We start from the raw sequence: 14,061 nt of genomic DNA, 5'->3' as shown, positions 1-14,061 counted from the left end.
ACGCAACGCGATACTGTCATTATTTGTAACTTTAAAACGTAAATATAGGTCGTAATAAGGTGCTTGCACAAACGACCTATATGGTCGTTTTTTGTTGGAGGACAGGCTCGTTTTGTGTGTATGTTTTTACACACATACACATGCTTCTGCTGCTCTACACTACAGGGGTTGACTCACCAGTTCACAGATGATAGCTGATAGCATTGGGACTACAAATAGTCTAATTGTCTAATAATATAATTGTTAATATATATAAACATACGCTGGATGAACGTCTTGGGTCCTAAGACACGTCCCACTACTTTTTATTCATAAAAAAGCAGTGAATAGAACAATTTGCTGTTTAACATGCAGTGCATCAGATACATAAAATGTCAGATTAAATGCAACTGACCAATCAGAACAGAAGCACACATCCCCTCTTAAGGCTGCCATTTCTTCCCGTTTCTACCACACTCTCCCTATTGTAGTGTAGATGCAGCACATTTCCCTTTAAGGAGTCAGTCAAGGGCATTCCCAAAGAAACTGTATGCAAATGCACAGTGAGCCCGGAGCAGCTGCCTGGCCCCTCCCCTGGTCCAGATGCTCGGCCTGGGAGGGGAGTGGGGGTGGAGCGGTGGCCTAAAGGGACTACAAAAAGCCACTGCAATAAACACAGCTTGAGCTCAGCTTGCCGACAAACCAATTTAGAACAACATTAATGCTAATGACGAGTTTCAAAACAGGCATTTTCTAAATCAGCTGATTTGTATATTTGTTGTGTTGAGTTTGGGCATTGTGATTTTTGGCATTACCAAATGGAGGGGTTGGAATGAGAATGGTTTGAAATGTCATCAAGGTCATGCCCTTCAGTGAGAAACACTCATCACTGCCTGAGTCTGCAAAACAGCGAAAAGGTAAAGGGGGGTGGAGTTTAACACACTTCCGCTACACACTTCAGAGCACTCAGGTCTGATGCATGGAATACCAGGATCACTCCCTTTGTGCTATATTAGTCTCTCTCTCTCTCTGTTTCTATCTCCCTCTTGACCTCATTCTCTTCCCTTCTCTTTTTCACACTCCGTCTAATCCCGCTCTCATGCTGTGATGGTTCATTTTTCCATTGTACGCGTGCGCTTCAGGCAGCAATATGTTCTTTCTGACAGTTTACATTACCAAAGCCTCTCAGCAATAGAATAAGCTGTTGGCCGTTAATGACATCCACTCAGCTTTCTGAATGCACACAGATACAGTTCAGGTTTTGCTTTTTGTGTACATTCTTAACACGTTAAATATCATTATTTAACCTGTTTTTTCTATGTTCAATGAGTCAATGAGAAATGTCATTAATATTACAAATAAAATGCAACATATAAGAGTGAAATAGGATATCCAACAAGAAGACACTTAGGGTGGGATTTATTTTGTCCATTAGGATTGGAATGTAATAAGTGGTTGTTACATACCAGAACAGTGCCAGACAGAAAGTACTGTAAATTCTGTCATTACAACTCTGAAGATTTTAGCTTGGTTATGCATATTAAAATGTTAATGTCTTAATGTACAATGTTCTTGAATTGCATTTGCAGTTGGTTATTCTTTTGTTGTAGATTATTGCCGCTGCAAAGCAAGTACAGGAACTTTAAGACATACTGCTGCAAAAAAAAATAACACGTATAATAACCCTGTAGCAGATCTACACAGGTGGATCTGGGGAAGGTGGAGGGCAGTACTGCAAATAACTCTAGTGAATGCTAGCCAGCCATTTAAATGTAAAGCAGCAAGCTAATTTGCTGCGTATGTAACATGAACGAATTAGCTTGTGCCAAGTAGTTTAACGTTTGCGTTAAGGACTCAACAGCCTGCACCATTTAGAGTTTAATGACAGAACTTGGCCTTTTGATAAAATAGTGCCTAAATTATGCTATTTAGCTACTAGTTAACATTATCTAATGGCTAGTGAAAACAAAAAAAAGGAAAGTAATTTCCAGAAAGTGTAAGAATTTGCATTTTGTTTTGATTTTGATTAAAATTATAAAACCACAAATCATATAAATATACTGTAAACCACTTATCTGCACTGTGTTGCTAAGTAGACCATACAACCATACCTGTTTCCAAACAGGAAAACCTGTTTAAACATTATTTTTACAACTCCGCTTACATATAATCTGCAATTACACAGTTCAGTTTAAAGAAAACAATGATAATCCAAGATTCAGTAGTGTAGAACGACATTTCAACATCATACAATAAGACGCTAAGGCAGCATCCTTTTGGGACAGCCATCTCCAAACATCTCCCTAAATGTGCAAGATGCCGTGTTTGGGATGGTACTGATGGAACAGAAAGCATGTGTGCTTACACAGGCAGCCAGGCAGGAAATCAAACCCAGCGCAAACAGACTCAAAGCTTAATGATTACCCTTGTTAAGCCGTCTGCACCAAACAGCAAACCTTTAGAGGGGGACGTGTCTCTTGCTGTCTTTTTTTATTTAAACAGATGTGTATTGGATCTCACAGTGCACTGCAGGTAGATGGTTTATATTCAGCTCCTTGACAGAGAAAATTGAGAGTCAGCCAACTGGCGCTAGAGGAGAGGTGAGAATGACAGCGACCTGTGCGTATGCTCACCACATAAATGTAAGCTTATTGATCCAATGTGGGGGGAGTGGGGGATTTTTCCACATTTTCACCTCTGTGTTTTGCTAAAGCTGTTATTATCTCATGCCACATTGGGTTTATCTGCCATATCTCTCCAGCTCACAGCATACTACATGCATGTGTACTCCCCGTGTTGCTTGAATGTGCACGGCAAGCGCACAGGCTTCTCTCGCAGCATCCACAGAGATCTGCCACTGAAGATGATGGATTGCTCAAGGAGTAAAACAATAGAGCAACATTATCAAATCTCACATATCAGTTGCTGCTAAGAATCAGGATGGATCCCATTGTGTAATCAGTGACAGCTGATCACTATGCAGTTTACATAGAGGATAATACTGCCCTCTTGGGGACGCTCGCTCAAAATGAACAGACTGTTGTATGACCTTTGATCCAGACTTAAAACACCACCAATGTCCAACAGTATCCTAATCTGTTTGATCTCAGGTCAGATGGTTCTTGGGCGACTAATTGATTGAGCCTCTCTTCTCTTTTAAAGCATAATAGCACAAATCCCATGGACAAATCTGTTACCATGGTAATGTCTGTATACACAATAAATACCAGCCATTGCTATAAAGTTCTGCAAGCACAATGGAGCTTTTAAACTGGAGATATTTTTGTATAGTCTATTTATTTTACAAAGCAAAGACTTCATCTGTGGTGAAGGTCCTATATGCACAGTGAGTAGTCATAATCTGAACTGAATAAATACAATTAAAAATAGCTTACCTGAGGCTACATGGAAAGGACAAATTAGCTTTTCTTAGTTATCCTTCAATAATATTGTCATTTCCACAATCTATCTACATCCTAGCTTATACATTAATGAAGATGAATGAAGATCTTACGGGTGTGGAACGACATGAGGGCGAATAATTAATGACAGAATTTAAATTTTTGTGTGAACCATACCTTTAAAATTAGTGTCTGCAAGATGACTTAAAATCTGGACAAATGTGGCATATGTAGAAGTTTAAACCTACAAGTAAAGTTTTTTTTTTTTTTTTTACTAACCAACTATGAAGTGACTTTAATGGGGGTAATCAAACAATTAGTCTGCGATTTAAAAATAAATATTTACAATGCTATAATGTAATGTGATTTTAACTCTTTATATAGCATAATATATACCGCTATATACATAATATACAGGTGCTGGTCATATAATTAGAATATCATCAAAAAGTTGATTTATTTCATTAATTCCATTCAAAAAGTGAAACTTGTATATTATATTCATTCATTACACACATACTGATATATTTCAAATGTTTATTTATTTGAATTTTTATGATTATAACTGACAACTAAGGAAAATCCCAAATTCAGTATCTATATAGAATAGAATATAGAATAGTAATAGAATATAATAGAATATAATTAAGACCAATATAAAGAAAGGATTTTTAGAAATATTGGCCAACTAAAAAGTATACAAATGTTAGTTAGTCGGGGCTCCTTTTGCCTGAATTACTGCAGCAATGCGGCGTGGCATGTAGTCGATCAGTCTGTGGCACTCCTCAGGTGTTATGAGAGCCCAGGTTGCTCTGATAGTGGCCTTCAGCTCTTCTGCATTCTTGGGTCTGGCATATCACATCTTCCTCTTCACAATACCCAATAGATTTTCTATGGGGTTAAGGTCAGGCGAGTTTGCTGGCGAATTAAGAACAGGGATACCATGGTCCTTAAACCAGGTACTGGAAGCTTTGGCACTTTGTGGAGGTGCTAAGTCCTGTTGGAAAATGAAATCTGCATCTCCATAAAGATGGCAGGAAGCATGAAGTGCTCTAAAACTTCCAGGTATATGGCTGTGTTGACCTTGGACCTCAGAAAACACAGTGGACCAACACCAGCAGATGACAGGACATCGCAAACCACCACTGACTGTGGAAACTTTACACTGGACCTCAAGCAACGTGGATTGTGTGTCTCTCCTCTCTTCCTCCAGACTCTGGGACCCTGATTTCCAAAGAAAATGCAAATTTACTTTCATCAGAGAACATAACTTTGGACCACTCAGCAGCAGTCCAATCCTTTTTGATGCGAGACGCTTCTGACGCTGTCTGTTGTTCAAGAGTGGCTTGACACAAAGAATGCGATAGCCGAAACCCATGTCTTGCAGACGTCTGTGCGTAGTGGTTCTTGAAGCACTGACTCCAGCTACAGTCCACTCTTTGTGAATCTCCCCCACATTTTTGAATGGGTTTTGTTTCACAATTCTCTCCAGGGTGTGGTTATCCCCATTGCTTGTACACTTTTTTTTACCACATCTTTTCCTTACCTTCGCCTCTCTATAAATGTGCTTGGACACAGAGCTCTGTGCACAGCCAGCCTCTTTTGCAATGACCTTTTGTGTCTTGCCCTCCTTGTGCAAGGTGTCAATTGTCGTCTTTTGGACAACTGTCAATTCAGCAGTCTTCCCCATGATTGAGTAGTCTACAGAACTAGCGAGCTTTTAGCCCGTTAGCATCAGCAAGCGTGGTTGCAGCTAACTGCGCTTACATTGCTAATACTCTATATACACACATTACCACTGCTGTACTCACTGTTACTTGCTTTAATGGCGGATGAATGTCTCCACTCTGTGCAGCTCGAGCTCGAGGCCGTGGGAAAGCAGATTCGTGACCTGGAGGTGAGGCAGGCCCAGCTGAGAGAGCGGAGAGCCGCGCTGGAATCATCCCGGGCTGACGCTCACAAGTCCGGGGTAAGTATACAGCGTGCTGCTAACAGTCCCACCACGTCTACTCCGTGTGTTTCTTTGCACAGGCCCGGTGCACCCAGGACGCGATCTTCCCAGATGTCCTTCACTGCGACACCGGGACACCACGGACCCTGGGTGCATCCACAGCGGAGGACGCGAGCCGGGTCCCGGGCGACGACTTCTCCCCCTCCTGCCTTCGACATCTCCATCCGGAAAAAATGAGAATGTGCCAGGGAAAACAAACACTGCTTATTTTAAACAAGATATTATTGAGCCTGCATGCTCGTTGCAAACATGTACAAAGGCTTTCAGTCAGTGTTCCATTCCAACCAATCTCATTTCCTACAAAAGTTTTTGTCAGCAAAAAGTCATTTTCATAATCCAAGACTACCATGTATATATACATGGCAGGGCATATTCTAAATCTTATCAGCTTAGCTAATGAATATTAATTAGGTCATATACAATTCCAGTAAATATGTAAATAATGTATTTATATAGTACATTTATATAATACAATTTTATAGTACAAACGTTGAAATGTTTTACATAGGCTAAAAAGAACAGATAATCAATAAAATGCATTTAAATTAAAAAACTATATATATATATATATATATATATATATATATATATATATATATATATATATATAATTAAAACAAATATATATATATTTAAAAATACATTAAAGTAAAGAAGTACTGTACTCCTAACTGATTCGCTAAATATTCTTTGTATACATTAAATATACTGCCACTGCAACAAGAAAGAAGCTTATCATATGCATCAGGCTAGAACATTTTTGTTTGCACATTGGCCAAGCAAAATTATTACGTCCTAAAAAGTGGGTTTCACACTGACTTTCAAATTTCTCAAAGTTATGAAGGTCGCAGCTCACTTCCAGAGTTCCATTAACATTGAAATGCCACTCATTTCCTCAACCCAAGCCCCTACAATATCCTCCAGGGGCCTCATTTATAACCGTTGTGTATGCACAAAACTTATGTGCTGCCCTGAAATCTTCCACTTACTACGCAAAAGGTGCGTAGTAAGAGTTTTTTATAAAAAAAAAAAAAAAAAAAAATTAAATGGAAAATTAGCGCACCTTCAAGCAAACTCTGACCTATGCGTACATACTTTTTTCCATGGAGAGAGAAAAGTAATGAAGTTTTTATTTCATCATAACATTTACATTAAATATTCAGTTCTCATTAATGGAGATAAGCACTGAAATTACATAAAGTCATTACGAAGTAGTAACCAAAATTATATGAATTTAGACAGCCTATTTGTAGGGGATGCGCTTGATTACTTTTCCTGTGGAATGTTAAGTTTTAATGACAGCGAGGAGCACTATGGCGCGCAATAATTATCTTTAAACTAAACTGCACATCTAGAGAAAACAAATATTTTTATTGAAAACTATGATCAATGATGCGCACTTACTTCGATATTGTGGTGGACACCACTGGATTTGGTGGAAGGGTCTATTGTCTGGTTTGAACAGGACCAATGATAATAACTTACTGTACATCCACAGCTGTACGGAGGTGTTGATGTCGATGTTATTTGAAGGATACAACTTAAAAAAAAAATGCTTTGTCGATGCACAAAGTCAGTTAATTGTATTTACAATGCAATAAATATAGGTCCATACTTTTCCACTAAAAATAGCTAAAATATGTTCACCTTATCAGCAAAACTGCATTAATTTAATTTAATTTACATTTTTTTAAACAACTGAAATGTTATTTGGCCAGTGGAAATGAATGAGATCAACTCTATTCTAAATTATTTTTCTGAGAACTATTTTAAACCATATTTATGGATATTTTTATATATTTATTCTAAAACATAATAAAGATACTGGATGATTTTTGCCAATAAAAATTAATGTGTATGGCACAAATGGCATTTACTGTCCGTATCTTATATTTCCTTAATATCTTACACCTTTGACGGTGTTAAACATGGTTTCACGTGGATGGGAATATGCATAGAAATTATATGCAGATGAGGTTATGCATAGTAAAACTAGGCATTGAAAGATCGATATATGGTGGTCTCGGGGAAGAGTTGGGGTGGAGATGCGTGCATGCAGAATCTTCCCCTGACTTGGATTTATACAGGGTTTTTTGCGCAGGTTCTGGCGTACGATTTTATAAATCTGAACACTTTTGTGCGTACGCAAAATGTAGCTTTTGTGCCTACGTACACTTTTAGGACGAAATCTATGGAAAGTTTTATAAATGAGACCCCAGATGCAGAAAGGATTTTACCCCTCCTTGAATATACAACCACAAAATGAGTCTCTCCTTGAAAAATAAAATAACCCTGAAAGTATGTCTACAACTGGAGAAAGACCAAGACGAAGACTGCACAGAAAAATGGAGTGCAAATGGAGGGAAGGCCTTGATCAAAGCATGTCTCCTGAGCAAGGACTCTCAGCCCAACAAAAGGTCAAGGGTACTTTAAGCTGTGAGAACGGGATGCACCCACTGAGCATCATTAACGTGAGTGCTTGCCTGTTCTCAACTTCCATACAGTATACCCACTCTTGGTTGAACAATACACCCATTAGGCGACTGCTAATGAATGGAAGCCTTTGAGAGATGTGCTTTTGCATTTTGTCGCAAGTGTAGGTTTAATTATGAGAATAAAATTGATACTCACCCCTTCGTTTGTTTCTTAAAACAGTTGGATGTCACACGAAATACATTCTTAAGTTTGTTCCAAGTCGGCTTTACACAATTTTGTAGACATAATTTCAAAACTGGCAAATCTAACACAATTATAATCCGTTTTAAATGAGCTGAATTGATAGAGTGTGTTTGCGTGCGGATCTGGAGCAGATAAATGCAGGAGATTTTAAACGCATTTTAGGCAGAGAAACCTCTCTTAATTACTTCTGATAGTTTAATTATGCTTCCAGTTTGCCAGGAGCATCAACCTGCTAGACTCAAGCGAAACAGCTTTATTTTCATCATCTCCTCACTGTCTCTTTCTGTCTTTCTGTGGATGCCTGGGCATCCTCCATGTTTTCTTCGGTGAACACAGGTGTTCATTTCAGAGTCATCGCTGATGAACACTAGCAAACTAGATGCAAACACACAAACATGTGCGCACACCCCCTCTCTTCTCCTTCTGACACCTGTGGAGGCCATTGTTTCTGACAGGAGAGGAGGACGCGCTGCAGATGCTGGGATGGTAATGAAGTGTGAGAGAGGAGACGTCCAGGACATCTATTGTAATCATACTTCGCACTTCCAATCCTTGGCTCTCTTACTTAATTAATGCCGATCTAGTCTGGGTAGGCTGGAGATGTGTAAACCCAGATGCTGCCATTTTGCAGTTGTCCATCCTGGTTTTGCATTTTGCATCTAGTAAGCACCTGTGCTCCCCATGTTAGCGAGGAAGTCTGATGGAGATGTCCCAATGGGAGCAATTTAATGAAGGCATCAGAGAGTTGATGTGAGCTGCTGTGATTTATCATCTACAAGAGCTACCTCATTGACCATTCCACTCAGGGTGAGCAATTAAGACTTTTTCATAGCCCCAGATTGACCCCAATGACCTCAAAGGGGAACTCCACAATTGTACTGCAAACAATGGCTCTTGTTTATATCCAATCATACATAGTGGCCCCCTCGTATATGTTCTACACATTTTAAATTATATATAGCTTAATGACAAATAAACCATTACAATAAACAAAATAAATAAATAAATAAATAAATAAATAAATAAATAAATAAATAAAACGTATTTTATTCATGTTGGTCTCAAATGGTTTTGAAAATGTTTTTAAAAGGCTTAATGTTTACATTTAATAATAAAACTTCATGTTTAAGTTTATTTCTCTAACATATCATGAATTATTATTCTATATTAGGGAGTCACACCAGATGACATTTGACCTAGCCTTGTCATAAAAACAAATTTTAGGAAACTAGGAACAAAATCACATACTTTTATGAGAGACTGCAGGGGTCATTTCATGTTGGTTGAACCGCAATACTTACGTTCTCCCCAAAAAGAACAAAGTGAACATAAATCAGAAATAAGAAAAGCAAATTCTAGAAGAGGGGTTATACAACTCATTGTAGCTCTGAATTGCATTTTTATGTACTTTTGAATAAGTAATAAGATCTGGAAATTACAAAAGGTGTCATGTCACTGATTCAATTATCAAGCACAAACTGGCATAAAATACTCAGTCTGGACAGATGAGGCTATATTTGTGTGTGGGTCTGTACAGCAGGATCAGCGCTGTGGATTGGGCCGAGGATCAGGTCAGCTTTGGAGAGCACTCATTAAATGTGTTTGTGAAGACTCTGATAATTGAATTATCATGTATAAAACTGCTGCATCATCCGGTTAAATCTGGTCAAAGTAATGAAGCTCTGGATAAGAATCAGCCCTCTGAATTCTGGAGTTACTTCAACTGTAGCCTTGAAGTCAATTGATCTGAAAACAGTCCTCAAGAGTGACGTCCATTCGAGTGTTGGAGGACTGAAGGCCCCTAGGAACAATGGGTCTATGAAATGCGCATATAGTTGCGTCAAAGCAAAAAAAATTCTTAAATTCAAAGTGCTGCACTGTGATGAAACACAAAGAGAGAGTGTCAAGAGAAGAAAGAGAAGGCCTGAAAAAGACAGACAACTGTCTTGAAATAACAAGTGCAAATGTTTAGTAAATGCAAAAAGAATGTTCATTTTTGAATGAGTGAATATATAAGCTTCAAACAAAACAATAATAATTATTATTGTAAATAAGTGCTGAAACTTTGAAAATTAAAGTTTGGACTTTTAACACTAGCAGTATTCATTCATCTTCATATCAACTTACAAAATTGCTAAAAAAATTGCCTTTCCACAGCTGTGAACTAGGTGTTGGAATGGAATAACCTCTTTTCTCTTTACCTGACAGTAATAATAAAATGCATGTCATGTCTTTAATTGCCTGTCAGTCCGAGATGATTAAAGCTACCAGGTTAAAGTCCACTCCTAAACGTAAGTCTTCAAAGCATATATTGGTTTTCTGCTTTCCCAAAGGCTTTTGTACAAGAAAAGGCAAAATAGTGGCCGGTAGCACACACATGCATGCAGTAGGTGATGCATGTGTGAGAGAACACAGTATTTTAGCACTCCCCAGGATCCAGTATTAAGTAAACTAATGACCCAACAACACAGTCAGGCCTTGGTAATACATCACGATGCCTAAACAAATTGCCCTGTCCCACAGCAACGGGACATCGATAGATTCCTTGTAAAACACAGCAGTCGTGTGCGGAAACCTTCATAATGGAAAAACGTGCTTAAACATGTAAGTAGGTTATTGCTGAAAGGATCAATAACACTTGATTTTTGCTGAAGTCCACATGAAATCAAAATTGACACCATTTATTATAATACACATAGCAGGTCAACACTAGTGTTTGGCACAAAAACTAAACCAATGTTTTTTTTTCATGTGTTTGTTTGTTTAAACCAATGTATAAAAATGGCAGACAGGCTAAATGAAAATGCAAATTCACTCTCTGACAGTAGGTGGTGTTAAAAAAATATAACACCAAATACAAGAGTACAGAGACAAAAGAGCTGGTTCGGGATTCTTCCTCTGCTATTCATTGTAACTAAGCAAAAAAGTTTGCTTGTCAAGCTGTAGTCTTATGTAACAGCTGCATCTTATTGGTTGGCCAGTTTTTTTTTCCCGCAGAGCAATGGAAAAGAGTTTAGAAGACCTCTCTCTCTCTCTCGCTCTCTCTCTCTCTCTCTCTCTCTATATATATATATATATTTATACATATACAGTACAGACCAAAGGTTTGGACACACCTTCTCATTAAAAGAGTTTTCTTTATTTTCATGACTATGAAAATTGTAGAGTCACACTGAAGGCATCAAGGGCTATTTGACCAAGAAGGAGAGTGATGGGGTGCTGCACCAGATGACCTGGCCTCCACAGTCACCGGACCTGAACCCAATCGAGATGGTTTAGGGGTGAGCTGGACCGCAGACTGAAGGCAAAAGGGCCAACAAGTGCTAAGCATCTCTCGGGGAACTCCTTCAAGACTGTTGGAAGACCATTTCAGGTGACTACCTCTTGAAGCTCATCAAGAGAATGCCAAGAGTGTGCAAAGCATTAATCAAAGCAAAAGGTGGCTAATTTGAAGAACCTAGAATATGACATATTTTCAGTTGTTTCACACTTTTTTGTTATGTATATAATTCCATATATAATTCCACATGTGTTAATTCATAGTTTTGATGCCTTCAGTGTGAGTCTACAATTTTCATAGTCATGAAAATAAAGAAAACTCTTTGAATGAGAAGGTGTGTCCAAACTTTTGGTCTGTACTGTATATATATATATATATATATATATATATATATATATATTAGGGTTGGGCTGATATAGGATTCCATCGTCATTCGCCGATGGATGATAGACATCACAATGTTGCACCGGCATCATGAATCCCCACCCCCTTTTTGAATGCATGATTGCTTTTTAGTTTCACTAATAGTTTATCACTTTTGAGATTCGCGATCACACATACTCTGTTTATACTATGGAGTGGCAGTACTTACCACACATTTTACAAGATTCTATTGTCAGTGGTACCGAGGATCTGCAAATCATTCAGCATTGCTCTCAGTCATCTTTCATTACATCGTGTCTACACCGGACGTGACAGTTGTTCTGTGGCGTCGTGCTGCATCAACAACTGAAAATATGTCATATTCTAGGTTCTTCAAAGTAGCCACCTTTTGCTTTGATTACTGCTTTGCACACTCTTGGCATTCTCTTGATGAGCTTCAAGAGGTAGTCACCTGAAATGGTCTTCCAACAGTCTTGAAGGAGTTCCCCGAGAGATGCTTAGCACTTGTTGGCCCTTTTGCCTTCTGTCTGCGGTCCAGCTCACCCCTAAACCATCTCGATTGGGTTCAGGTCCGGTGACTGTGGAGGCCAGGTCATCTGGCGCAGCACCCCATCACTCTCCTTCTTGGTCAAATAGCCCTTGATGCCTTCAGTGTGACTCTACAATTTTCATAGTCATGAAGATAAAGAAAACTCTTTGAATAAGAAGGTGTGTCCAAACTTTTGGTCTGTACTATATATATATATATATATATATATATATATATATATATATATATATATATATATATATATATATGAAATGATTATTGCATTGAGTTTTCAAACCAAATACATATCTTGGCGTGAACAGGGTTTTCCAAATTATTATTATTTTTTTCACATTACCGAAGCAAAATGGGTTGCAAATGCTTCATGTTGATTTTTGTTGACGTGACCATCTTACAGTTAAGCTATTACCTACTGCATACTCAGCAAAATAGGTGCCCAAGATATTCTATAAAGTAGTGGCCTCATACTACACACAGCACCCAACATTTAAATTAAGTGATTGTTCGCCTATACTGCAAGCGACAGCTGTTTTTTTATAGAGTGTGATATTCACATGTATGGAGGCAGGAAGGTTGAGAGGTGTTTGTGAGGCTGTTGCTGCCTCTAAGGCAGATGGTTTTTAGGGTTGGGGGATGACAGATGAATTGTGCTAACATCATGTGCTGAAAGTCTGGGAGGTGTTCTGCCTGCCCCAGATTTACTATAACCACAGACAAACAATGAGATGTGAGTTCACTAAGCAGATACAGCAGAGCTGAGTGCGTATCTAGATGCATCTATCTAATGGCAGTGCCAAAAACCTTGACTCAAGTGAAAACTTTTCATGGTTTCAATTAGTCCTTCGGCAATATTAACAACTCACATCAACATCTAGGGGAAGCTATAAATTATGGTTTATAGGTTTAAATATGGATTTATTTTTTACACAAAGCATTGATTCAATTCAGAAAGATGTTATTAACCCCCCAGAGCCTTTTTATGATGGATGCATGCACTTTATTGGGCTTCAAAACCTCGACCACCATTCACTGCCATTATTAAGCTTTGTAAGAGACATGTTTTTTAGCTGATTTCATTCATTTGAAAAAAGAAAGTCATATACACCTAAGATGGCTTGAGGGTGAGTCAATCATGGGGTAATTAAACATTTTGGGTGAAATGTGCTTTTAACTTAAAATGCATTTTAAAGCATAATGTTTTAATTATATGTATATTTTTTATTTTAAAGGATTGCACATAGTTGTTTGTGTTGACTACCTTAATTAGTATACTAAAGAAGTGTACATCTTTTTCAACAAGGGATAAAAGGCATTTGGTTGAATCTCGCACAACACTGGCAGTTAGTTTAATGCTATACTGCTACCAATACTTATTTACATCTAGAATGTGAAAGGAAAGTAAGATATATGTGTAAGAACAACCATGAGCACTTGTTTTTAACCTCATAAGCTGTAATAGCCAGCAGAGAATTATGTTGTCATCACGGCTGTGCAGAAGACCCAGCAGGGACAAATGTGGCGGCATGAGAGTTCCCTGCCCAGTTGATGCATCCACTGTTCTCCTTCAAGCCCACGCTCTGCCACTTTGGATATGTCATGACCATTAATGATGAAAAATTGGACTGTTCGCGCCAATCCTGCTCTGAGACCACGCTCCGAGTCCTTCCGCACTTGCCTGGAGGTGCAAAGCCCCTTGCGCTCAAAACAAAATAGCATTTTAACAAGGACTGAATCAAACACAATGCCTCCCCCAAATGGCTACTCAGCTTCCTTAACC

The 14,061-nt window shown here is 38.4% G+C and overlaps 1 protein-coding gene across 2 annotated transcripts in view; it reads right to left on the bottom strand.

Moving 5' to 3' along the window:
- LOC132105861 (synaptotagmin-1-like) overlaps positions 1 to 14,061 on the bottom strand; it is a 119,872-nt gene that overhangs the window by 102,497 nt on the left and 3,314 nt on the right. The gene's annotated exons all lie outside the window — the stretch shown is intronic.

The sequence above is a fragment of the Carassius carassius genome, chromosome 26 (assembly GCF_963082965.1).
Source record: "Carassius carassius chromosome 26, fCarCar2.1, whole genome shotgun sequence".
NCBI lineage: Eukaryota > Metazoa > Chordata > Actinopteri > Cypriniformes > Cyprinidae > Carassius > Carassius carassius.
Note: the sequence above shows the minus strand (reverse complement) of the source record. Positions and strands in the feature narration are given on the sequence as shown.